Below are 27793 nucleotides of genomic sequence, written 5' to 3' on the forward strand. Positions count from 1 at the left end.
TAGTTGGTGACGAGATTGAAAGCAGTGGACTCAAAAAATGGCTCTAAGCACTATGGGACTTGACATCTGAGGCCATCAATCCCCTAAACTTAGTACTACTTACACCTAATTAGTCTAAGGGCATGTCACACATCCATGACCGAAGCAGGATTGGAACCTGCCACCGTAGCAGTCGCGCGGTTCCGGACTGAAAAGCCTAGAACCTCTCTGACACAGTGGCCGGCGCAGTGGACTCAAAGTAGATCTTTGGTGAACCCCAACTTTTACCTCCAAATCTTTGCTGACACCAGCAGGGCTTACAACATTTATTTGAGTCGTTTTCTTCTGCTTCCTTTGATGTTTTTGAGAATATAGACGTGGTACTCTGGTACGTCACTGCATGCAATGCTATATAAGCTTTCTTGGCAATAGGTCGAAAGCTTTCTTGATCCAACAAACAGAAGATAGAGGCCTTTCTTGAGACTTTCATATTTTTCTATTAAGAGTTTAATTGTATGAACAAGATATGCAATGCCTATTCCGCCGGTAAAATCACAATGGTAGTGGTTGTTAGTGTCTTTAATCTGTTTGCAAGCTTTCTCTCGCACAACTTCAAATTTCGCGATGTTGCTTTTATTGCACATAATTTCCATAACCATCTACATCGCCCTTGTTTTTGTGGTACGGGATTAGATAGAGCTTCTGTAAAGTTTGGAAGGTAGGAGACGAGATACTGCAGAAGTAAAGCTGTGAGGACCGGGCGTGAGTCGTGCTTCGGTAGCTCAGTTGGTAGAGCACTTGCCCGCGAAAGGCAAAGGTCCCGAGTTCGAGTCTCGGTCGGGCACACAGTTTTAATCTGCCAGGAAGTTTCATATCAGCGCACACTCCGCTGCAGAGTGAAAATCTCATTCTGGGATTAGATTAGTTTGTCTCCAGTAATCACTAATTCCAAAAACAGAGTTAAGGTTATAAGGAATGTAGCGAAACTGGAGACACAATGACAACAGGCCGAAGTACACGACAAAATCACTGTTTAATTAAATGGAAACGATGAGTCACGGGTAGCAAATGCGTTCCATAATCATTTCTTAAATGTGGTAGAGAACTAAGACAAACAGTTCAGGGAAAATCACAGCAGTATGTCGAGAAGCAACTCTCTTAACATTCAATCATATGAATGTACCACTAACATCTCTTTTTGACATGAAGAACATTAAATATTCTCTCAAAGATAAAGCGTCATCTGAATTTGATGGTATTTCCAACACAGTTCTAAAGATTTCTGCCCATGTAATAAGGCCTGTCTTATCTGAAACACGTGATGAATCACTAACTGAAGGCATCGTTAAAGCCCTCCATAAGAAAGGTGATAGGACTGATGCCAAGAACTACCGGCCTGTTTCACTGCCGACATCATTTTACAAAATTTTTGAGAAGATGTGTTCCAGAATAGTAGCCAACTCTGCAACAGTAATATACACAAGTAATAACAATTTTAATTCCAGAAAAGTTGTTCTACTGACAATGCTATTTACACGTTCGCTTACCATTTTTACTCGCATTAAATACCAAAACAGCTCAGTTTGGCCTTTTCTGTACCTGTCTAGGGCATGTGGCTGTGTGAATTACAATACTCTCCTAGAAAAACCGAGGTTTTATCGAAGTGATGATACAGGCAACCGATGGCTTATTTATACCTAACCAAAAGAAAATTTTACTTACTAATTTAATCAATGTAATTAGAAGAGTTTCTTTTGATTGGGAAAAAATGAAATATGGAGTTCTTCATTGCTTAATCTTATGTCTTCCATTGTTCCTCAGGCATCTAAACAGTCTTCCACCTAATATAAAACAAGCAGATTTAGTTCTTTTTGCGGACTGAGCTAGTATTGTAATCATTCCGACCATACATATAGCAACAGAAGAAACGGTCAAGAACGTTCTTAACTGTGTCATTGACTGATTTTCTACGAATTCTCTCTCTTTCTATTTTAAAAACACACAACATAGTTTTGCACATCTAGGGGTACTACTCCAATGATTAGTGTAACACATGGCGAGCGCATTTGGGAACTTTTTAAGTTACTTAGTGCAGCTACATTTGCACATCGAATCTTTGCAAATCTTGGAGAGGAAGCTGACATACTTAGGATCATTTCATTCAGTAATGTCATATGGAATAATGTTATCGGATAAATTATCGTTCAGAAATAAATTATTAATTACTCAAAAACGTTCTGTAAGACTCTTACGTGATGCTCGACCACGATCATTTTATATACGTCTGTTTAAGGAGTTAGGCATTCTAGTTATTACTTCGCCGGCCGGTGTGGCCGTGCGGTTCTAGGCGCGTCAGTCTGGAACCGCGAGATCGCTACGGTCGCAGGTTCGAATCCTGCTTCAGGCATGTATGTGGGTGTTGTCCTTAGGTTAGTTAGGTTTAAGTAGTTCTAAGTTCTAGGGGACTGATGACCTTAGCTGTTAAGTCCCATAGTGCTCAGAACCTAGTTATTACTTCGCAGTATATTTATTCCGTCATGAAGTTTGTTGTAAATAACCCGCTGCAGTTCAACCCAACAATGATTTAGGTAATTACAACACCAGAAGATAAGATTGTCTTTGCTACAAAAAAGAGCCCACAACGCTACAACCAAAGGTTCTGATGACCTGATGACCTACGTCATAAATTTCCAGCAAGTAGCCCAATTTACAAATTAATACATGATTGAAATATAAAATTACTTTCTCCACATTATTAGGAATTATCGTGGCAACGATTTATGCAATATTGAAGTAGCTAAGTAACTAACTAAATAACTAATTAGGCATTCTCTCTTCTATAACACGAATTGTAATTATGTCTCTCTTCTTAATTATGTTTCTACGAATTCCACAAGCATAGTCCTTCAGATAAATAAAAAGCATTTAGCATCCATAAACAAATGTTTGAAAACTCGTTGTCAATAACCAAGCAGCGTATTAATATTTATAGCGATACTCAATGCAGTCGACAGACATACGGCCATTTTTTAGCCGAACTTCTTCAGAGGAAATGACACTTATATTACGGTCCAGAAATAGTTGATGCCTTGTATGAGCATCGTTTATTACCACCAATTACTAAATTCACTAGAGAATTACCTAAAGTGATTGAGACTAACAGTTATTCATGCAAAACGGCAAATAAAATAATTTAGCATTGTAGTATGATCTGCTTTACTGGTGCACTTTTCTCATCATCATGCCTTTGTTCAACTCTTAAAATATATTATTACTCATTTCCACCATGACTGATAAGCACGTTAATCAAACTGCACTTGTAAACCATTGACGAGCACAAAGAATAACAATGCGCGTTTCATGACGGTAGCAGTAGTAAACAGTTTCTTTTGTTCCAGAGGTACTTCTCTGCGTGTCTGGTTCAAAACTCATTCATTTTATTACGACGTCTGCTGTAGGGTTAATTGGCAATGTGCATTCATTTCGGTCGCTGATCCATCATCCAATTGCGCCGGTTTTCCCCATCTATCATATCGTTAATTACGTTTCCTAGCTGATTCTCTGGCTGCCACTCAGTGAGCGGCGTTCTGATGCTGTAGTTTCTCCAATACTCCGATAGCTTTTTAGCATTCTTTACTTGTGCGTTCACTACTTCAGTATTTTGACCGGTTAGTGAACTTTCCTATATTCTCGTATCTTCTGCTGATGTTCTTTGATTTGCGTGTTTACTTTAAGCTGCCACTTCAACAACACCTTCCACATTTTCTGGTATTCACAAACCCTATTACATCCCGCCTGTTTGTCATAACAGATGTCCTAAAACTCTGTACCTTCTTCTAGTATGGGCTATCCACACTTCTTTCCTAGGTTCCTTTTTCTGTGAATTGTTATACGAATACTTTCTCGGAGAAACTTTTTGGTAGATTGTTTGCCGGTCCGAGATTCGAACCTGGGATCATTGCATTTCGCTGGCATGTGATCTACTGACTGAGATACACAAGCAAGATTCACGATCTGTCCCTACGGCTTTACTTCCGCCAGTACCTCACCTGCTACCTTCCAAACAGGCACACCTGTAAGATAGGTTGTCGTGGAGACGGATTAGCCATAGACTGGAAGAGTGTTTTCAGAATGAACTTTCATTCTGCGTGGATTACTCGTCTGGCATAAGTAAAGCTGTGTTGGTGGGTTGTGAGTCGTGCTTGGATTGTCAGTAGAGCACTTGCTGGCGAAAAGTATAGGTCCTAGGTTTGAATCCCGCGCCGACACACATTTTAAATTTCCCAGTAAGCTTGAGATCAACGCACACTCCACTCCAGATTGAAAACTCGTTCTGGTACTCAACCGGTATATAACAGGAACAGATCAGACGGGTAAATATAATGGTCAGTGTAAAGGGTATTTAATCATACGCACCTGAGTGAAATGGCGCTATGGAACTAACGCCGCAGAAAGGTTGTCGATCACGGAGAGTGTTGAATAAGGCTGAAAATAGCCGCCAGCCGTGGTGGCCGAGCGGTTCTAGGCACTCAGTCCGGAACCGCGCCACTGCTACCGTCGCAGGTTCGAATCCTGCCTCGGGCATGGATGTGTTTGATGTCCTTAGGTTAGTTAGGTTTAAGTAGTTCTAAGTTCTACGGGACTGATGACCACAGATGTTAAGTCCCATAGTGCTCAGAGCCATTTGAACGCCCCTTCTTTTTTTTTTAAGTAGCTGCATGAGAATAGAAAATAGAAGCAGTGAGGTACCGGGAGCTCATGAAACCCTCAATTCGATCTATTCTTGACGACTGCACACCAATTTGGAACCTTAGTCAGTCAAGATTAAAGGAGAAGTTCTAAAGACAACCGACAGCTTTCGCAGTTCTTTCGTTTAGCGAGATCGAGAATGTCATGCAGGTACTCAGCAATCTCCATTAAAAAATGTTATAAGACAGAAGTTGTACAACAGAAAGAGGATTAAGAGCGGGGTTCACTCGATGTTCAGTCAGACAATGTATTGTTTCTTGTGACATACATCACGTAAAATCACTATGAGCGATGAATCACAGACTTCGAGCTATCACGGAGGATCACCGTTATTCATTCTTCTTGCGTACCATTCGCGAATGGTATAGGAAAGAGGAAAATGATAGTTGCTTACAAAAACTAAAGCTCATTCTGATTTATTGGTGTTTCGCCCGCATCTCGTGGTCGTGCGGTAGCGTTCTCGCTTCCCACGCCCGGGTTCCCGGGTTCGATTCCCGGCGGGGTCAGGGATTTTCTCTGACTCGTGATGGCTGGGTGTTGTGTGTGATGTCCTTAGGTTAGTTAGGTTTAAGTAGTTCTAAGTTCTAGGGGACTGATGACCATAGATGTTAAGTCCCATATTGCTCAGAGCCATTTGAACCATTTTTTATTGGTGTTTCCAACTGACTAGTTAAAAGCCATTCCAATAAGTACTGTCATCACTCAAATATGTGATGCATTACTAGCATAGATCATTTTCAGAGATTGAAATATACCATTTTCAAACTTATGGAGGCGGCTGAGTCCCATAATAATAAAGGTGATTGGAGAGGTGACAATGAGTACCAACTATTTTCGCTACAGCCATCATTAACCACAATTTTGGAGAAGGTGATGTTTTCTAGAATAGAGTCCTACCTCAACAATAATGACATCATTCACGAATCACAGTCAGGATTTTTTAAGAGTAACTCAACTGAGAATGCAGTTTACACGTACAGTTATCAAACTTTTGAGGCGATGATGAACAAAAGTTCAGTCACTGCTATTTACTGTGACTAATCTGGGGCATTTGGCCCAGTGAATCTAATATCGTTCTACATAACATCTACATCTACATGGATACTCTGCAAATCACATTTAAGCGCCTGGCAGAGGGTTCGTCCAACTACCTACATAATTCTCTATTATTCCAGTTTCGTATAGCATGTGGAAAGAACGAACATCTATATCTTTCCGTTCGAGCCCTGATTTCCCTTATTTTGTCATGGTGATCGTTTCCCCCCATGTAGGTCGGTGTCAAGAAAATATTTTCGCACTCGGAGGTGAAAGTTGGTGATTGGAATTCCGTCACAACGAAAAACGCCTTTCTTTTAATGATGTCCAGCCCAAATCCTGTATCATATCTGTGACACTCTCTCCCCTATTTCGCGATAATACAAAACGTGCTGCCTTTCTTTGAACTTTTTCGATGTACTCCTTCAATCCTGTATGGTAAGGATTCCACACCGCGCAGCAGTTTTCTTAAAGAGGACATAAAAGCGTAATGTAGACAGTCTACCTTGTAGATCTGTTACATTTTCTAAGTGTCCTGCCAATAAAACGCAGTTTTTGGTTAGCCTTCCCCACAAACTTTTCTATGTGTTCCTTCCAATTTAAGTTGGACATCAGGTTTAGTTTATCGTACAACTAACTGTATCTGAGGTACGCTAAGCGAAACACAGTCAGGCGGATTCCGGAGTGTGGCCAAACACATACCTTGTGGTCTGTAACAGTGTCCTGAGCTCTCCTTGCGTTGCACATAGCATGCGTTAAGTTTGTCACATCCAAATGAGGAATGTCTCTTCGTATTACATGGACAGACCTGTCACATTAGGGTGACAAGCGCTCAGTATCTCTGCTCCGGATTTTACAAGCGACACAGGAGTCCATTTGTTCAACACGGTCGCGTGACACGAGCCACTGAGAGTTAATAATGCGTTATCTGCAGCGCGGTTTCACGTCCCTACATCACCGTAAATTTTCTCTCTCTCAACATTCATCTTCCACAATTCTCTACAACATCGTTCTTCTTTTTCTCAATTTATTTTCCTTCAGCCAGTTTCTTTTCCCCACGCAGGAGTGGTACACCTACAAGATTACTCTGATAACTGTCTGTCGAGCCTTGTGTCATTGTAATCGACGATTATGTAGCAGCTTCAGTTCCTGTGCTTGATGAACAATTGTCTTTAGAATTATACCGTCGTATATTGTACAACCCTTTGCAGACACGGTTTTACACTTTTAGAGGGAGCTACGGCGAGTGCACATAAGAGATTATCGTACCTGTAAGATTGTAATTACTAATAAAACAAAACATGGTTTTGTACTTTGGATTTAGAGATTAGTTATAAGCGAAGTTCATCTCAGAGACATACTCACAAATTTAGTACATACTTCACATTTCAAACTTTCCACACTGCTTTGCAATTCAACAGTGCAAAATTCCTTGCGTGTATTTGGTTTGAAATGTATTCAAATTATGTCAACCAAATATTACTTCTGAATATTTTGGGAAACGTAAGGTCTTACATAGATGGGTACATCTTACCTGATGAGAGACTGTATCATTTATTTGGAAAATATGTCATTTCAGGGAAAATGTAGACTGGCAATAATGAGACAATCTTTCCTGGAAAGAAATTTACGTTACTACTGAATTTAAGTAGCGTTAGACAGTCCTTTCTAGAAATACTTGTTTAGGCTGTTGCCTTACAAGGAACTAAAATTTTCTCCTACAAGAAGAGAATAGAGTCTTTTGAAATAAGACGTTACAAAAGAATGGTGGATATTAGAAGAGTAAACAGGGTAGCTGAACAGAATGTGGAGGAATAAGTAATGGTACAACTTGATAAACAAAAAGGATAGTTCCATCGAGCACATCCATGGTCACGGATGTTTGATTCGACCAGCCGCAACTTAAGTCACCTATGCCAACCTCTTCATCTCAGAATAGCACTTACACTAAACTTGCTCGTTTATTTGTTGTATATACAGGGTGGTCCATTGATAGTGACCGGGCCAAATCTCAAACGAAATAAGCGTCAAAGGAAAAAAACTACAAAGAACGAAACTTGTCTAGCTTGAAGGGGGAAACCAGATGGCGTCATGGTTGGCCCGCTAGATGGCGCTGCCATTGGTCAAACGGATATCAACTGCGTTATTTTTTTTTTAAATAGGAACCCCCATATTCGTGTACTTCGTAAAGAAATATAAATGTTTTAGTTGGACCACTTTTTTCGCTTTGTGATAGATGGCGCTGTAATAGTCACAAACGTATAAGAACGTGGTATCACGTAACTTCCGCCAGTGCGGACGGTATTTGCTTCGTTATACATTACCCGTGTTAAAATGCACCGTTTACCAATTGCGGAAAAGGTCGATATCGTGTTTATGTATGGTTATTGTGATCAAAATGCCCAACAGGCATGTACTATGTATGCTGTCCAGGTATCCTGGACGACATCATCCAAGTGTTCGGACCGTTCGCCGGATAGTTACTTTATTTAAGGAAACAGGAAGTGTTCAGCCACATATGAAACGTCAACCACGACCTGCAACAAATGATGATGCCCAAGTAGGTGCTCTAGCTGCTGTCGCGGCTAATACGCACATCATAGCAGACAAATTGCGCGAGAATCTGGAATCTCAAAAATGACGGTGTTGAGAATGCTACATCAACATCGATTGCACCCGAACCACATTTCTATGCACCAGGAACTGCATGGCGGCGACTTTGAACGTCGTGTACAGTTCTGCCACTGGTCACAAGAGAAATTACGGGACGATGACAGATTTTTTGCACGCGACGAAGCGTCATTCACCAACAGCGGTAACGTAAACTGGCATGATATGAACTATTGCGCACGATGGCTGCGACAAGTGGAACATCAGCGACCTTGGCGGGTTTGTGTGTGGTGCGTCATTATGAGAGGAAGGATAATTGCCCCCCATTTTATCGATGGCAATCTAAATGGTGCAGTGTATGCTGATTTCCTACGTAATGTTCTACCGATGTTACTACAAGATGTTTCACTGCATGACAGAATGGCGATGTACTTCCAACATGATGGATGTCCGGCACATAGCTCGCGTGCGGCTGAAGCGGTGTTGAATAGCATATTTCATGACAAGTGGATTGGTGGTCGAAGCACCATACCATGGCCCGCACGTTCACTGGATCTGACGTCCCCGGATTTCTTTCTGTTGGGAAAGTTGAAGGATGTTTGCTATCGTCATCCACCGACAAAGCCTGACAACATGACTCAGCGCATTGTCAATGCATGTGCGAACATTACAGAAGGTGAACTACTCGCTGATGAGAGGAATGTCGTTACCCGTATTGCCAAACGCATTGAGGTTCAAGGACACCATTTTGAGCGTTTATTACATTAATGTGGTATTTACAGGTAATCACTCTGTGACAGCATGCGTTCTCAGAAATGATAAGTTCACAAAGGTACATGTATTACATTGGAACAATGGAAATAAAATGTTCAAACGTATCTACGTTCTGTATCTTAATTTAAATACCTACCTGTTACCAACTATGTCTAAAATTGTGAGCCATATGTTTGTGACTATTACAGTGCAATCTATTACAAAGCGAAAAAAGTTTTCCAACTAAAACATTCATATTTCTTTACGTACTACACGAATATGTAATAAAAAAATGGGGGTTCCTATTTAAAAAAACGCAGTTGATATCCGTTTGACCTATGGCAGCGCCATCTAGCGGGCCAACCATAGCGCCATCTGGTTTCCCCCTTCAACCTAGACAAGTTTCGCTAGTTGTAATTTTTTCGTTTGACGCTTATTTTGTGAGATATTTGGTCCGGTCACGATCAATGGACCACCCTGTATACGTTCCAAGCTCTATCTTGCCCAACAAAATTCGTACTCTGTGGGTCTCCCTAGTACAATCTAAGTTTACCCCTTGATGCTTTTGTAGATGTCCTACCAACCTAGCCTTTGTTCCAGTCGATGTTTCTGTGGAGAATCAGCCTAGACAATTCTCAGTATAACTAAAAATCTATAACAAATATTTTAGTTATGACGGACCTCTTATAAAGTGTTGATTTTTATCCACACGACAAATTGATGTGAGGTCCAACTAAAATAAACACATTTCATAACAAAAAGATTCTTTATACCTTAAGATGACAGAAACATCTGTCGAAACATGTTATCTCAACCTCCAATCCTCTTCCATTCAACTTTGTTGCAACCATGCGTTCTACAATATTTCTTTCTCAAACTAAGGCCTATGTTTGTATACCTATTTAGGTTTTAAATTCTTCCTTCTCCTTATGTCATCCTTACTTCGTCTGGCTTGAGTTACTTTACATGCGAGGGAGCGTAATTCTTTCGCATCGGTAGTTTGTGAATGACAGTTTCGATTTATCGCTAACACCCTTCCTGTTACAACTCAATACTTTTTTTTTGTGTTTGCTCTTCACATATTCTGTTCTCATTAGACTGTTCATTCCTATAAATATACCATGTTACATAAACTGATTTTCACTGAAGATGGATGGAAATGCCATCAATGGATCTTTCCATTGACAACCTTTCGCCCTGAATTTGAATCAGTCTCCGCAACGTCTCTTTTCTTTCAGTTCTGTCATTGTTTCGTTGATGTACAGGTTATACACTAAGGGAGAAAGACTGCTTTACGATATTGGGGGAGGGGGCGGGAGGTACTTTACGTCCACGTTCGTAATTTAGTCATGGGCTTACGATTTCCAAATTTTGAAAAAAAAAAATGACTTATTTTACTAGATTCCATAACTGTTATAAAATTTCAGTCAGACTTAACCGAAAAATTTAAGTCATAGTAGTGAATGTGACATTTCATAATAAATATCATATTTATACGCACATCAAAAAAAGTTTTCCATCACCTCGGTTCCCACAACTCCTGAAGACAGACGTTGACTGTGGATACTGTATCACAGACACATTGCCTTTGACTGCTTAGAGATGTCACTAAACCCGCATTAAGATGTAAACAACCATGCATGAGCAGCGCCTATTAGACGGACGGGGGTCTGACAGCCAATTAGTTCCAGTTATTCCACCAGGAAGGAGGTACACGGATCGTGTTGTCTGTAGTTCAACCATACCTAGACGGTCAATACCGCGGTTCGATCGCGTCCGCATTGTTACTTTGTGCCAGGAAGGGTTCTCAACAAGGGAAGTGTCCAGGCGTCTCGGAGTGAACCAAAGCGATGTTGTTCGGACATGGAGGAGACAAAGAGAAACAGGAACTGTTGATGACATGCCTTGCTCAGGCCACCGAAGGGCTAGTAACGCAGTGGATGACCGCTACCTATGGATTATGGCTCGGAGGAACCCTGACAGCAACGCCACCATGGTGAATAATGCTTTTGCGCAGCCACAGGACGTAGTGTTACGACTCAAACTGTGCGCAATAGGCTGCATGATGCGCAACTTCACTCCCGACGTCCATGGCGAGGTCCATCTTTGCAACCACGACACCATGCAGCGCGGTACAGATGAGCCCACCAATATGCCGAATGAACCGCTCAGGATTGGCATCACGTTCTCTTCACCGATGAGTGTCGCATATTCCTTCAACCAGACAATTGTGGGGGACGTGTTTGGAGGCAACCCGGTCAGACTGAACGCCTCAGACAGACTGTCCAGCAAGTGCAGCAAGGTGGAGGTTCCCTGATGTTTTGAGGTGGCATTATGTAGGACCGACGTACGCTACTGGTGGCCATAGAAGGAGCCGTAACAGCTGTACGATACGTGCATGCCATCCTCCGACCGATAGTGCAACCATATCGGCAGAATATTGCCGAGGCATTCGTCTATGGAACATGGCTGGGAGAGATTGAAAAGGGCTGTTTATGGACGACGTGACCCGCCAACCACCCTAAGAGATCCACGCCGAATCGCCGTTGAGGAGTGTGACAGTTTGGACCAACAGTGCCTTAATGATCTTGTGGATAATATGCCACGACGAATACAGACATGCATCAGTGCAAGAGGACGTGCTACTGGGTATTAGAGGTATCGGTGCGGACAGAAATCTGGACCAACACCTCTAAAGGTCGCGCTGTATGGTGGTACAACATGCAATGTGTGGTTTTCATGAGGAATAAAAAGGGCGAATATGATATTTATGTTGATCTGTACTCCAATTTTCTGTACAGGTTCCGGAACTCTCGAAATCGAGGTGATGCGTAATTTTTTTTATGTGTGTATTTTGAGGTTCAGGTATGAAAAAAGTCAACGACAGTTAACGAAATCTGTATTTTTTTAAAGTTTTTGTGGTTGTCACAAAGCACCTGTCCGCACGATATACACATTACGGAGAATACGTTCCTATTGCTAAAGATTGTGCTAAAACATTTTTCTTATTCTGAACACTACTTAAAAATTAGTACCTATTTAGAAAGTACATTGTTAATAAAAGTTAAAACATTTAACATAATTTAGTTTTTGTGTTGGCCATAAACTTCCCTTCCTCTGGGTAGTAGGCATTATGCAAAATACGTTGGTATTGCAAGAATTAATATATCTTGCGCCAATTCGCATAGTAGCCGCTTTGTATAGGTTGGAAAATCCTAGGAAGGTACCATGATTTTTCGTAAGTCTTGTTTTCGTTAACAAGCACTACTTCAGAACTGGTTTGTTCTGTCTTTACGTTTCCTGAAGCTAACTGATTGTCTCTCTGCCTACCTTCTTATGAACAGAGAACTCTAACTAAACTATAAAGTTCTTTGCTGGTGTTGGTTTTACCCTATATTGCTCTGACCATAAATCTGTGTCTTCTTTTCTCTTCATTTTCCGAGCTCCCAATACTCCCAGGGAGAGTCTTTGCATTTCTGATTTTATATTTTCTAGTTTCCCTTAGTCCTTCAGGCTTCTTACATTTTACGCTCCGACCGTTTTGTTGGCGCTACTAAATATGTTAGTCGACGAGAATAAATTGTCGCACTGGGGGCAACCGCATCACGTTGGTGATAAAATTCAAAATAATGACTACCGGAAGAAATCAGAGAGTCGTATCAAAAACTGTAAGAAATGACAGTCAACTTGAACCAGTACTACTCTTCAAATATCAGCTATATTAAAAACGTTATCTAATAGACGGAGGCATCACTGAAACATAAACAACTTTAAATAGTTTTGGAAATTATAATAGAAACGTTGAACGGGAAATCTCGAAATATATTCAAATTACTCGATATGCTGTAAGTTTCAGAAGCGTAGAAGTTTTCCAAAAAATATAAAATCACACAAGATTCAGCAGAAGTGAAATTTACAAGTTCTGTTAGTGGATATTGTCTCTCAAAGCACATTCCAATTAGCGATATCTGAAAAGAATTATATGTTATCTTATTGCTAGACCGGATCACAGAAAATAATTAACTTTCAATAATATTGAGAGGTCCTTGATATTTGAAGCTGAGTCAGTAACAATTTATAACTTTTAAGCATTAGTTAAGCGTTCCTGTGTGCTTTAATGCAAATGCTTGTAAATTTTGTTCGTGTGAACGTGTACTTAGAATAATTTGACGCAGAAGATCTAACACACTAATTCTGAACGGTAGCGTGATGTTTAAAAGTTATTTAATTTTTGTATGAGTTCATGGACTCTTAATAATATGCGCAGTGTGTTTAAGGACTATTGGTTATTCCATAGTGCTCCAAAAGTGAACAGAACTTTACATTATTTTCACAAACAATCGCACTTGTAAGTGGAGCGCCGAACTGCAGATAAAAGAGGAAGCATTTTAATCTGTGGTTGCACTTACGATATTTCTAAACGAATGGAACAGAGGGCTTATGTAGGGAACTCGATCCACACACTGTTAAGTATCTTCTAACTTGTTTGACGCGGCGCGCCACTACGAATTCCTCTCCTGTACAAACCTCGCCGGCCGCGGTGGTCTAGTGGTTCTAGGCGCGCAGTCCGGAACCGCGCGACTGCTACGGTCGCAGGTTCGAATCCTGCCTCGGGCATGGATGTGTGTGATGTCCTTAGGTTAGTTCGATTTAAGTAGTTCTAAGTTCTAGGGGACTAATGACCACAGTAGTTAAGTCCCATAGTGCTCAGAGCCATTTGAACCATTTGATTTTTACAAACCTCTTCATCTCAGAGTAGCAGTTGCGGCCTACATCCTCAGTCATTCGCTGGATGAATTCCAATCTCTGAATTTCTCTACAGCTTTTACCCTATGTTGCTCCATCTGGTACCATAGAAGATAGCTCCATCGAGAGCCACTAAACTCATTCCCTGGTATCTTAACTAATGTCCTGTCGTCCTGTTCCTTCTTCTTCGCGGTAATTTCCGTATATTCCTTTCCTCGCTAATTCTGCGGAGAATCTCCTCATTTATTACCTCATCAGCCCACCTAATTTTCAACATTGTTCTGTGCACCACACCTTAAAAGCTTCTATTCTCTTCTGTTGTGGTTTTAACACATCCATGTCTCATTACGATATAATTCTGTGCTCCAAACGAACATTCTCAAAAATGTCCTCCACAGTTTAAGATCTATGTCTGATTCTAATAGACTTATCTTGGCCATGAATGCCCTTTTCTGCCAGTGCTAGTCTACTTTTGATATTCTCCTTGCTCCTTTCGTCATGGGTTAGTTTGCTGCCTAGATAGAATTCCTTGACTTCGTCCATTTCGGCTTCATCTCAGTACTTTCGTCTTTCTTCAACTTATTCTCAATCCATATTCAGTATCCATTAGGCTGTACATTCCAGTTACCAGATTCTGTAATTCTTCTTCACTTTCAGGGATTTTTTCAGAGTTATCCTTTCACTCTGAACTGTAATCTCGCACTTCAACATTTCTTTTATTTCCGTCATTGCTATTTCGACGTACAGGTTGAGCAGTAGTGGCGAAAGACTACATCGCTGCCTTATGCTCTTTATGATCTGAGCACTTCGTTCTTGGTCTCCCGATCTTATTGCTCCCTGTTGCTTCTTGAACATATTGTGTATTGCCTGTCTTTCCCTATAGGCTAACTGTGCGGCTGGTCCCGGTGGAGGTTCGAGTCCTCCCTCGGGCATGGATGTGTGTGTTTGTCCTTAGGATAATTTAGGTTAAGTAGTGTGTAAGCTTAGGGACTGATGACGTTAGCAGTTCAGCCGACCGGAGTGGCCGTGCGGTTCTAGGCGCTACAGTCTGACGCCGAGCGACCGCTACGGTCCCAGGTTCGAATCCTGCCTCGGGCATGGATGTGTGTGATGTCCTTAGGTTAGTTAAGTTTAATTAGTTCCAAGTTCTAGGCGACTGATGACCTCAGAAGTTGAGTCGCATAGTGCTCAGAGCCATATGAACCATTTTTGAACCTTAGCAGTTCAGTCCCATACGATTTCACACACATTTCATTTCCCTATAGGCTACCCCTACTTTTCTCAGTATTTCAAATACTTTGCATCATTTTAATCACAAAAAATATGAACGTGTCCAGGGAACTACAAAACAATAACTGGGCGATGCGACAATTACGCACGTTACTAAGCTACTTCAACAAGAAATGGTATTTTAGTATAAGTTGCAGTGTTGAAATACTTCCACCTCGTACAAGACAAATGTTAAATTCCAATTTTTATAAAGAAGCAAATTAATGGTGGTTTACTACATCCATAATAGGAGTATTACCCATAAATAGTGATTGGAGTTTCCTGCTTGTTCCTCGGAACTGTCTTAAGCCACTTTAGGAACTATGGGCCGGCCAGGAACCGCTATCATCTGGTAGCGTTCTCCACAAGAGGCAGGCTCGCAAGCCTGAAGCACAGCTTTAATCTCCCAAGTGCTCTCCCCGCCACCATCAAACAAACTCTGGAGCGCTCCTGTGGACGGAGCGCAACCGTGCGAGGGGCATTACGCGGATGATCTAGTTCGAGCAGGGACGGCGAGTGTGGCGGCAACGAGGGAAAAATACGTGTAATGTAACGAAAACTACATACGGACTCACTCATGTGCACAGGGGCGTGGCACCAGTATACGACGGGAAATTTTCAAAACACAGAAGGAGGTGCTTACTGGGATATATGGAGCATGAATGAAAAAAACTAAGTTTGTATTTACAACAGACATCTCTATTCTAAAATCAGGATTGAGAGATGTGTGGGACGGTGATGATGTAGGGACAGAAGGGTATTGCGTTATCCCTTCCAACAATGTGCAGGGTGATTTTGGTCAAGAATATGGCACTACATCTCCTACATCTCAGATCATTCAATGATGGCACCGGTAATTTAGACGCAGGTTGTTTGCGTAGAGGGTAATTCTCAGGTCTTACCTGTACGCTCGTTAAAGTGTGTACAGCATTCAACAATGGTCTGAACACAGGAGATGGTCACATTAATGTGACACGACCGAGTATCTATGTTCGATTTCAATGGAGGGTATATGTAGCGTGTCTGGGTGAGGAGGGTGTGGGTAGCGGAGGTGAGAAGGAGGGCCGTGAGAAACAGAGAAACCATCGTCGAATGTGGAAACGGAGCGATTTATCCGACATACAAAAGGACATGATCAGTGGCTATAAGGCCAAGAGTGCAAACTCCTCAGAAATGGCTATGTTTCCAAACAGTTCGCTCCCCGCGGTGGTTTAAGTATACCGTGGATGGCAAAACTGCGGTTTCCAAAGCCAGCGTGGAGGCAACAGTGGTGCACCAAGGGCCATAGATGCCAGGGTTAAACACCGGCTGCCGAGATGTCTGCTAGCGTTTTTTCTTTTTTTTTTTTTTTTTTGGTCATCAGTCTACTGACTGGTTTGATGCGGCCCGCCACGATTTCCTTTCCTGTGCTAACCTCTTCATCTCAGAGTAGCACTTGCAACCTACGTCCTCAATTATTTGCTTGACGTATTCCAGTCTCTGTCTTCCTCTACAGTTTTTGCCCTCTACAGCTAGCTCCCTCTAGTACCATGGAACACATTCCCTCATGTCTTAGCAGATGTCCTATTATTCTGTCCCTTCTCCTTATCAGTGTTTTCCACATATTCCTTTCCTCTCCGATTCTGCGTAGAACCTCCTCATTCCTTATCTTGTTAGTCCACCTAATTTTCAACATTCGTCTATAGCATCACATCTCAAATGCTTCGATTTTCTTCTGTTCCGGTTTTCCCACAGTCCATGTTTCACTACCATACAATGCTGTACTCCAGACGTACATCCTCAGAAATTTCTTCCTCAAATTAAGGCCGGTATTTGATATTAGTAGACTTCTCTTGGCCAGAAATGCCTTTTTTGCCATAGCGAGTCTGCTTTTGATGTCCTCCTTGCTCCGTCAGTCGTTGGTTATTTTACTGCCTAGGTAGCAGAATTCCTTAACTTCATTGACTTCGTGACCATCAATCCTGATGTTAAGTTTCTCGCTGTTCTCATTTCTACTACTTCTCATTACCTTCGTCTTTCTCCGATTTACTCTCAAACCATACTGTGTACTCATTAGACTGTTCATTCCGTTCAGCAGATCATTTAATTCTTCTCCACTTTCACTCAGGATAGCAATGTCATCAGCGAATCGTATCATTGATATCCTTTCACCTTGTATTTTAATTCCACTCCTGAACCTTTCTTTTGTTTCCATCATTGCTTCCTCGATGTACAGATTGAAGAGTAGGGGCGAAAGGCTACAGCCTTGTCTTACACCCTTCTTAATACGAGCACTTCGTTCTTGATCGTCCACTCTTATTATTCCCTCTTGGTTGTTGTACATATTGTATATGACCCGTCTCTCCCTATAGCTTACCCCTACTTTTTTCAGAATCTCAAACAGCTTGCACCATTTTATATTGTCGAACGCTTTTTCCAGGTCGACAAATCCTATGAAAGTGTCTTGATTTTTTTTAGCCTTGCTTCCATATTTAGCCATAACGTCAGAATTGCCTCTCTCGTCCCTTTAATTTTCCTAAAGACAAACTGATCGTCACCTAGCGCATTCTCAAGTTTCTTTTCCATTCTTCTGTATATTATTCTTGTAAGCAGCTTCGATGCATGAGCTGTTAGGCTGATTGTGCGATAATTCTCGTACTTGTCAGCTCTTGCCGTCTTCGGAATTGTGTGGATGATGCTTTTCCGAAAGTCAGATGGTTTGTCGCCAGACTCATATATTCTACACACCAACGTGAATAGTCGTTTTGTTGCCACTTCCCCCAATGATTTTAGAAATTCTGATGGAATGTTATCTATCCCTTCTGCCTTATTTGGCCGTAAGTCCTCCAAAGTTCTTTTAAATTCCGATTCTAACACTGGATCCCCTATCTCTTCTAAATCGACTCCTGTTTCTTCTTCTATCACATCAGACAAATCTTCACCCTCATAGAGGCTTTCAATGTATTCTTTCCACCTATCTGCTCTCTCCTCTGCATTTAACAGTGGAATTCCCGTTGCACTCTTAATGTTACCACCGTTGCTTTTAATGTCACCAAAGGTTGTTTTGACGTTCCTGTATGCTGAGTCTGTCCTTCCGACAATCATATATTTTTCGATGTCTTCACATTTTTCCTGCAGCCATTTTGTCTTAACTTCCCTGCACTTCCTATTTATTTCATTCCTCAGCGACTTGTATTTCTGTAATCCTGATTTTCTCGGAACATGTTTGTACTTCCTCCTTTCATCAATCAAATGAAGTACGTATTTCGTCTGTTACCCATGGTTTATTCGCAGCTACCTTCTTTGTATCTATGTTTTCCTTCCCAACTTCTGTGATGGCCCTTTTTAGAGATGTCCATTCCTCTGCAACTGTACTGCCTACTGCGCTATTCCTTATTGCTGTATCTATAGCGTTAGAGAACTTCAAACGTATCTCGTCATTCCTTAGTACTTCCGTATCCCACTTCTTTGCGTATTAATTCTTCCTGACTAATGTCTTGAACTTCAGCCTACTCTTCATCACTACTATATTGTGATCTGAGTCTATATCTGCTCCTGGGTACGCCTTACAGTCCAGTATCTGATTTCGGAATCTCTGTCTGACCATGATGTAATCTAATTGAAATCTTTCCGTATCTCCAGGCCTTTTCCAAGTATACCTCCTCCTCTTGTGATTCTTGAACAGGGTATTCGCTATTACTAGCTGAAACTTGTTACAGAACTCAATTAGTCTTTCTCCTCTTTCATTCCTTGTCCCAAGCCCATATTCTCCTGTAACCTTTTGTTCTACTCCTTCCCCTACAACTGCATTCCAGTCGCCCATGACTATTAGATTTTCGTCCCCCTTTACATACTGCATTACCCTTTCAATATCCTCATACACTTTCTCTATCTGTTCATTTTCAGCTTGCGACGTCGGCCTGTATACCTGAACTATCGTTGTCGGTGTTGGTCTGCTGTCGATTCTGATTAGAACAACCCAATCACTGAACTGTTCACAGTAACACACCCTCTGCCCTACCTTCCTATTCATAACGAATCCTACACCTGTTATACCTTTTTCTGCTGCTGTTGATATTACCCGATACTCATCTGACCAGAAATCCTTGTCTTCCTTCCACTTCACTTCACTGACCCCTACTATATGTAGATTGAGCCTTTGCATTTCCCTTTTCAGATTTTCTAGTTTCCCTACCACGTTCAAGCTTCTGACATTCCACGCCCCGACTCGCAGAACGTTATCCTTTCGTTGATTATTCAATCTTTTTCCCATGGTAACCTCCCCCTTGGCAGTCCCCTCCTGGAGATCCGAATGGGGGACTATTCCGGAATCTTTTGCCAATGGAGAGATCATCATGACACTTCTTCAATTACAGGCCACATGTCCTGTGGATACACTTTACGTGTCTTTAATGCAGTGGTTTCCATTGCCTTCTGCATCTTCATATCGTTGATCATTGCTGATTCTTCCGCCTTTAGGGGAAATTTCCCACCCATAGGACAAGAGAGTGCCCTGAACCTACATCCGATCCTCCGCCCTCTTTGACAAGGCCGTTGGCAGAATGAGGCTGACTTCTTATGCCGGAAGTCTTCGGCCGCCAATGCTGATTATTTATCAAAATTTAGGCAGTGGCGGGGATCGAACCCGGGACCGAAGGCGTTTTGATTTTGAATCAAAGACGCTACCCCTAGACCACGGGACCCTGCTAGCGTATAGACGTGCAACTGTTGAGCATCTGCCAGCCAGATGAACCAAGGCGCTAAAAACATTGCCTCCTCAGAGACCGGTCTGCGAACGTTGTTGCATATGGGTCTCTGCAGCAGGTGCCTGGTTCATGCGCCCATGCTGACTGCTGTTCATCGGCGACGAAGGCTGGAATTTGCACGCCAATACCGCAGCTGGACGCTCCATCGGTCAGATGGGCGTTGGCATGTAGGGCCTGAGTCGTCTGAAAGCAAATACTGTGCAACCAGGAAAGCGCATTAATATTTCCATGGCATTCCCTGGATGATCTCGTCTTCTGGAAGCTGCAATGGAGCAATACAAGCATACATCTATTCTTGGCGACCATGTTCACCCATATATGCATTTTGTCTTTACTCAGCACGGAAGCATCTAGCAGCAAAGTACAAAGTGTCACACAGCTCACAATGTCCGTGCGTGGTTCTAAGAGAACCAGTATGAATTTACCGCACTCGCCTGGTAGCCAACTCCTCGGATTTAAACACAATCGAGAATCTGTATGACCAGTTCGATCGGGCTGTTCGTGCCATGGATCCACAATTGAGAAACCTAGGACTGCTATCCACGTCACTGGAGTCGACATGGCTCCACATCCCTGTCGGTACCTTCGACAACCTCGTCTATACTCTTCCTGTACGTCTTGCAGAGATCCATACTCAAGAAGATCATTATTCAGGTTTTGACGTGTGGTCACATTGATGTGACAGGACTGTGTAGCTAGGGTTAACCATTCCTCATATGTCTGACGTCTTTTGCGGCGAAACTTGTGACCCGAATGACTTTACTGGTGTAAGCTGCCGCCAACACACCGGTCGGCAAAGATGTAGCGCGAAGATCGATAGTAGGTCCTGGATCAAGTGCACCTATCACGAGAGAGGCCAGAGACACCCTGCAGGCAACAAACCACCAACGCCCTCTCGACATCACGTATTTAGGCAGCCGCCGCAATTGACCGGAGGTCTTCACTAACTCACATTCCAGTTTGGCGTCTGTCAGTCCACTCGCAAAGTGGATCACAGGCTACAATAGTACATAGCGACCAGAATTGTGATTGTAGCAACATTATCGATATTGTCTGCAAGAGGACTATTACTGAGGAGCTTGTGCCACAACTCGTGGACTCTGTTCAAGTTAATAGCAGCTTTATCTGTTCATGTAAATAAAGAACCCTGCTTCCCGCGTTACAAGACTCGACAGTGGCGACGAGGGTATTACAATCATGGAGGATTTATTCACTATAGTCCCCTTCGTGATGGTGACAAGCAACAGCGTAGAGTCTTTAAATTTATTCTCGGGTCGGACATGGAAGAAAACAAATTCCGTTAACGATTAGTGTTCAGTGACAAGGCTGCCTGCCAGCTAAGTAGAGAAGTGAACCGCCACATCATTTGGAGATTACTGTGAATACAGCAGCCACGTGACACACACTTTCCGAGCCGTTATGTGTTTATAACCGATTCCCGATAAAACTACCTACTGCACTTTCTTTTTCGCATAGAAGACGCTTACAGACACAACGAAACGGTAGACCTTCTGCCTATGGAGCAACCCATGATGAAGAAATTAGTTTGCTCTGCACTCGTTTGTAGCTCATTATGTCTTGTACACGTCCACCGCGGCGCTCGAGGTCACAGCACCAAGTTACGACACCTGAAGATGGAATATAAGTGCCCGAAACATGTCATGTGTTAAATAAAAAGAACCTTACAACTGCAGCAGTACTTTCTACCTCTGTTAAATTAGTTTTTATGATATCCCAGTTTTCAATTTCCCACAAAGATTCAGAGCTTCAACCAGGGAAGTGTGGAACGAAGAATGGCAGGACGACTCCTAAAGAAAGCTAACAGCTTTTGAACCGGAGACTTTTCCAGCTCTCACACGTGGTGAGTCCCGCTAAAGACTCATCAAATACTCTGTAAGAAAAAAAAACAGACGCACCACGAAATAGTTATCCAAATAGAACAGAAATAGGTGGAGGTGATGTACATGTACGGACAAGCAAATGAGGACAATTTAAGGCAAACTGGATGATTTATTCAAGAGAATCACAAATCGAGATACTCTATAACGCGTTCGGTCGCCTCTGGCACTTACGCAAGTAGTTATCCGGCTTAGCATTAACTAATAGAGTTTTTGGATGTCCTCGTGAGAGATAACTTGCCAAATTCTGTCCAACTGGCGCCTTAGATCGTCAAAATTCCGAGATAGTTGGAGAACGCTGCCCATAATGCTCCAAACGATCTCAGTCGGGGTGAGATCCAGCAACCTTGCTGACTAAGGTAGGGTTTGGCAAGCACGAAGACAAGCAGTAAAAACACTCGTCCTGGACGGGCGGACACTATCTTGCTGAAATATGATCCCCGGATGGCTTCCCGTGGAGGTCACCCCAGACCGTCGTTCCTGGTTATTAAGCCGTGTGGCGGATGACGATCAGGTTGGTATCCCACTGCTATCTCAGACGTCTCCAGGCACGTCTTCGCTGGTCATCGGATCTAAGTTCGAAGCTGGACTCGTCACTGAAGACAGTTCTGTTCCAATCAATGACGTTCCAGGCCGAATGTATCTGACACCAATTCATCTTAGCTTTTTTGTGTACAGAGGAATATGGTAGTTGGAGAAAGGGCCACTGTGAACTCAGCCCCTTTTCTGTCAGCCGCTATTAAAGGTCCTTGTGGTCACTGAAGTATCTGTTACACGTCGGATCAATGATAATGATAAATCCAGGATTATGAGTGCCTATATGGTGACTGCTCGATTCTCTCGTTCAGTCGTCTCTCTAGGTTCAAATGGCTCTGAGCAATATGGGACTTAACATCTCAGGTCATCAGTCCCCTAGACTTAGAACTACTTAAACCTAACTAATCTAAGGACATCACACACATCCATGACCGAGGCAGGATTCGAACCTGCGACCGTAGCAGCAGCGCGGTTCCGGACTGAAGGGCCTAGAACCGCTCGGCCACAGCGGCCGGCGTCTCTCTTGGTCCACCGCTTTCTTCTTGGCGCTGTGTTCGACCGTGGTTCACATGTTCCTGTATCATCGCTCCTAATCAAATGTCGAGCAATTCTCCGATTGCTCCTAGCGGCTCGTCTCTCAAACGCTGACATGTATGTACAATGCTAATGCGCCTATCTTAGACGCATAGTTTCAAATGTTCAAATGTGTGTGAAATCTTATGGAATTTCTAAGGTCATCAGCCCCTAAGCTTACACGCCACTTAACCTAAATTATCCTAAGGACAAACACACACACCCATGCCCGAGGGAGGACTCGAACCTCCGCCGGGACCAGCCGCGACGCATAGTTTCTATCCAACTGTGTACACGGAATGAAATTCGCCAAAACTTTACGCCCTGGTATTCAATGTCCCCCGTTTACTCCCCCTGCCAGCTTATAACGTCGCGAGTCAAACCGCAATAGCATTTTATTGCAGTAAGCTACCTTGCAGTATGGGCTCGTAGCTTTGGAGACAGTGGAGGTGACAGCAGCTTGTATCTCAGCGTGATTCACTCGCACCTGTCGCTAGCACGACCGTGGGAAGTGCTACTTGTGTCAGTTACAGCGACAGAATATTCAAACCCTTAAGAATGTAAACTAACTATACTAAATCTTACTCAATTTCAAAAAGCTTTGTATTTAGCCTTTTGTTATTAAAAAAAGCTGGCTGCAAAATCTTAGCTTCCTGATGCTTAAATAACGTTCACTATTTTTCGTAATAGAGGATTCAGTAAGAATTAATATTCATTTAATGACTATTTGTTTTATTGTGTAAATAAATGAGAGTAAATGAGAGTCTGTATGTCGGACATACGTGAAGATTCAATATTATCCCCTGTTAAACATTATGTAACATGGTCATGGGAAAGTGTGCAACAAGCTGTTGCAACGAAAGCTGTAAGTACCCTTAGTTGCTGATGACGTATGTCCAAGTGTGCTTGTTTTTGTAAGGAGGCAGCCAGAATAGTTATTTGTAGAGTAATGTTTTTCTAAAGTTATGTCAAGATTAGTTTTCGTTTGGTTTGGTTGGGTGGAACATTTTATTAATGTTTGCAGCATAAAATGACCTAAATGCATCTGTGAAAGTTGATTGGAGTAAAACAGTTTAGGAGCGAAAATGATCTTGAAAGATGGAGCTGATACATTTGATCAAACAATCAGAGTGAAGTCTTTCCTGCGCTCTATCAAGTAGTATATGTGCTGTGAGCAACGGCATGGAGCAGTCGTGGTCTCGCTGTAGGACGCGCAGGTCATGTTGATGTGTCCGAAAAAGTTATATGTAAAATGAAGAAGGTTCCGTTTATATCGCTGTGAAAGCAGATGCATTTATGGACAGATTGTGAAAATTTGAGCATTGTGAAGGAATTAGTTGGAGAGATAAGCGCGTGTGAACTCTTGGCATTTGTGAAGAGTTCCGCGTGGCATATTTCGTAATCGTTTCCGAAATAGTTAGCGAGCAACTTCTTTTAAAGAAATCCACTGAAAAGGACTGAATGTAAAACTCATGTTGTAGCTGAGTATAATCTGTGAAAATTGCTTAACAGTTCGAGTTGATCTTTGGTTCATTTCTGGCTGTCTTTATGTGTGTACTAGATGGTATGAGGTGTGAGATGAAGTCAGTGATATTAGCTGTTAGTTCTAAATGCGGGCTGATGGCACCTATTTGATTTGGCATCTAAAGCAAATAAAGAACTATTTGCCGGATTTTGACATTTTTATGAGAAATGAAACAATCGCCCTCCGACCGAAAATTGTTATATTTACATGACATTTAGCTACAGAGTTAATGCGGACTGTGCTAACGTAAGTATCGACGATGTTTTTCTTCAACGGTGCTTTTAACACCGTCAGAACAGTATCTACGTTGCAGAGAAGCGGGTTGGTGACCAGATGCCGTATTGAGGTAGGTGGAACTTTTGTGGTTGGCAGTGCAGCGAAAGAAGCAGTAAGCTGTTACGCGACTTTTAACCCAGTAACGCCGCAAGCTCCATGGTGAAACTGCACTGCAGCGTCACACATACATCCATCAGCCACCAAAGTTTACAATTTTGCGTTTTCCATCGATACCTGTATGAATATCAATTTCTGACCAATTTGCATAATTCCTTCCTGATGCATCGCTTTTTGTCTAACTGTGTATTTAATTAATACCAAACCCAATCACAGATTCGAATTTTAGAAGAGATTACGAAAAAATGACTGCATCAAGGGGTGACTGAGGGCAATGAATATAATCAACGAATTGATGAATCTAATAGGCAAATTTTCCCCGTAAATGTAATTTTTTCCACGATTCTGAACTGGCCGAGGTGTTTCCGAGGAAAAGGGCCACACAATTTTGAGAATGCTGGAAATCAGTTTATTAAAATAGTACAGTAAAAATAGCATAATAAATAGTATAGTATAGTGAAATGGTGTAGTATAGTAAAAGTAGTGTAGAAGAAAAGCACAAGCCATTGCATTCTAACTTGCTTTCCATGCTGTCGCAGAAGAAAACTTACGCGCGCGCGTGTGTGTGTGTGTGTGTGTGTTTTGGTCTGCTTTGGCGCCGCTCTGGCGTAGCCAACGTGAGAAACCAAAGACCCCTGCCGCTCAGTAACAAAATAAGTGTGTGTGTGTGTGTGTGTGTGTGTGTGTGTGTGTGTGCGCGCTTTGGCGCCTCTCTGGCGTAGCCAACATAAGAAACCAAAGACCACTGCCGCTCAGTAACAAAGTAAAAGGATATGTAAGCGCCGGCTCCACTGTAAGGTTGGTACCAAGGACTATAATTTTCTGGCTGAGGGTGGTAAGCCAATAAAATCGTCGCAGACACGTTCTCCAGTTCAATGTAAAGAAATATTCAGTCGTGCTCGGCTGGGTATAGTTCATAACGGAGATTCTCGTACATGTCTGCCACCGACTTTGTTCTGATATGTGGTGAGCTCATTACCTGGGGTCAGAGGTGTATTGAGAATTTACTGTGGCAAGTCAGCCGTATCTCAGAAAGATGCAGCCGATCTCCGCCATCGCTGTAACAACTTGCACTCCCAGCCAGTTCTGCAAGCAGCCTAGCACCAGAGCGCCGCCATTGCTTCTGTGGTAAGCTACGTGCATATTCGTCCGCGCCGACGTTCTCATCTCTATTACTATTATGGTTCGTTAGTTTCTTACTTAGTTGCTTACTTCAGATTAGTTCCCTCTCGATACATAAAGCAATTCTTCCTAAAGACTGGAAAGCTCTCCCACCTTTATTTACCTTGTGTGCTTTGCATATTCTTTTCCTCAGATAGCTTGCTTGTGCCACTAGTAGTCCAGAATTGGGAATTCATTGACATTTCTCCCACTGTGGAAGTGGCCTCACTTTTCATCCCATGTGTTTGAGATCAATATACAAAATTCTGGATTCAACCGCTGCATCTCTTTCACTCGTTTGCAGACTTCCCATTCTTTCATTATTTCATAGTTCAGGTTTTATGGCTTCAGGTGTTCGTTTCCCTGTTATGGGCATTTGCATCACTGATGAGTGGTTTTGGAATTCCAGCCGTCCCTGGGATTCCGAGCTTCTGAAGCTCGCCTCCCGTCGTTTTGCTGCTGACAGGGCTCTTGGGTGCGACATTCAGTTCTGCATTGACTTTTGCTGCTGTCGTCCTCTAACTTTTCGTCACAATCCCTTCATTGACCTTCGCCCCGATCACTCCACATAGACTTTCTTTGGAGTTATGACAGCGTATGACGTTTTCCCGCTTTCCCTCTACGCGGTATAAATCTTCCAGACAGTGCCTCTTGAAACACCAAACACTTCATCTACCTCGGTTACTGAAGCACCTACCACGCTGGCACCAACAGTGTGTCCAAGTTCGACATCACTCAGCTCCGACCTGACGCACTGAAAACTACACAGAACACCGTCCTGACCACAATTGAAACTTGAAATGTAGTGAGGACACTACACAGGTGCCGTTCCTGGACAAATACAACAGCGCGACCTGTATTCTTGGATAATATCTGCATTTATTTTCTAGCATGCGTTTCTCGTAGTTTTCCATGTTTTTATGCAAACCTGTACCTCAATACAAACAGACGGTTGATGGTGGCCGCTAGGACATCGCATCTAGTTTTACCCATGCACTCTGCTATTAGTATGGCCCTCGCCGCTCTTGAAAACTCATTGCACTGCTGTAATACAAACATAACCAGCAGAATGTTGCACCTAACAAGGGAACCTTCCCATCGCACCCTCCTCAGATTTAGTTATGAGCTGGCACAGTGGATAGGCCTTGAAAAACACAGATCAATCGAGAAAACAGGAAGAAGTTGTGTGGAACTATGAAAAAAATAAGCAAAATATACAAACTGAGTAGTCCATGCGAAAGATAGGCAACATCAAGATTAGTGTAAGCTCAGGAGGGCCGTGGTCCCGTGGTTAGCGTGAGCAGCTGCGGAACGAGAGGTCGTTGGTTCAAGTCGTACCTCGAGTGAAAAGTTTACTTACTTTATTTTTGCAAAGTTATGATCTGTCCGTTAGTTCATTGACGTCTCTGTTCACTGTAATAAGTTTAGTGTCTGTGTTTTGCGACCGCACCGCAAAACCGTGCGATTAGTAGACGAAAAGACGTGCCTCTCCAATGGGAACCGAAAACATTTGATCGCAAAGTCATAGGTCAACCGATTCCTCCACAGGAAAACACGTATGATATATTCTAAACGACAATGGTGACGGCATGTGCGTCAGATGACAGGAATATGTTGTCGACCCACCTAACTTGTACACTTGGCGAATGGGTAAAAAGATTCTTCTACCTTTCCCGATTTAGGTATTCTTGTGGATGTGATAATCACTCCCAAAAAGTGATGAAAACCTAAGAGTTTGTCACATAAACTGCATCAAATGAATGCAACAGTTTCACAGTCGCACAGTTTTCCCTGTGCTCTGTCGAAACATATGTTTTTAA

The sequence above is a fragment of the Schistocerca nitens genome, chromosome 2, assembly GCF_023898315.1.
Source record: "Schistocerca nitens isolate TAMUIC-IGC-003100 chromosome 2, iqSchNite1.1, whole genome shotgun sequence".
Classification (NCBI taxonomy): domain Eukaryota; kingdom Metazoa; phylum Arthropoda; class Insecta; order Orthoptera; family Acrididae; genus Schistocerca; species Schistocerca nitens.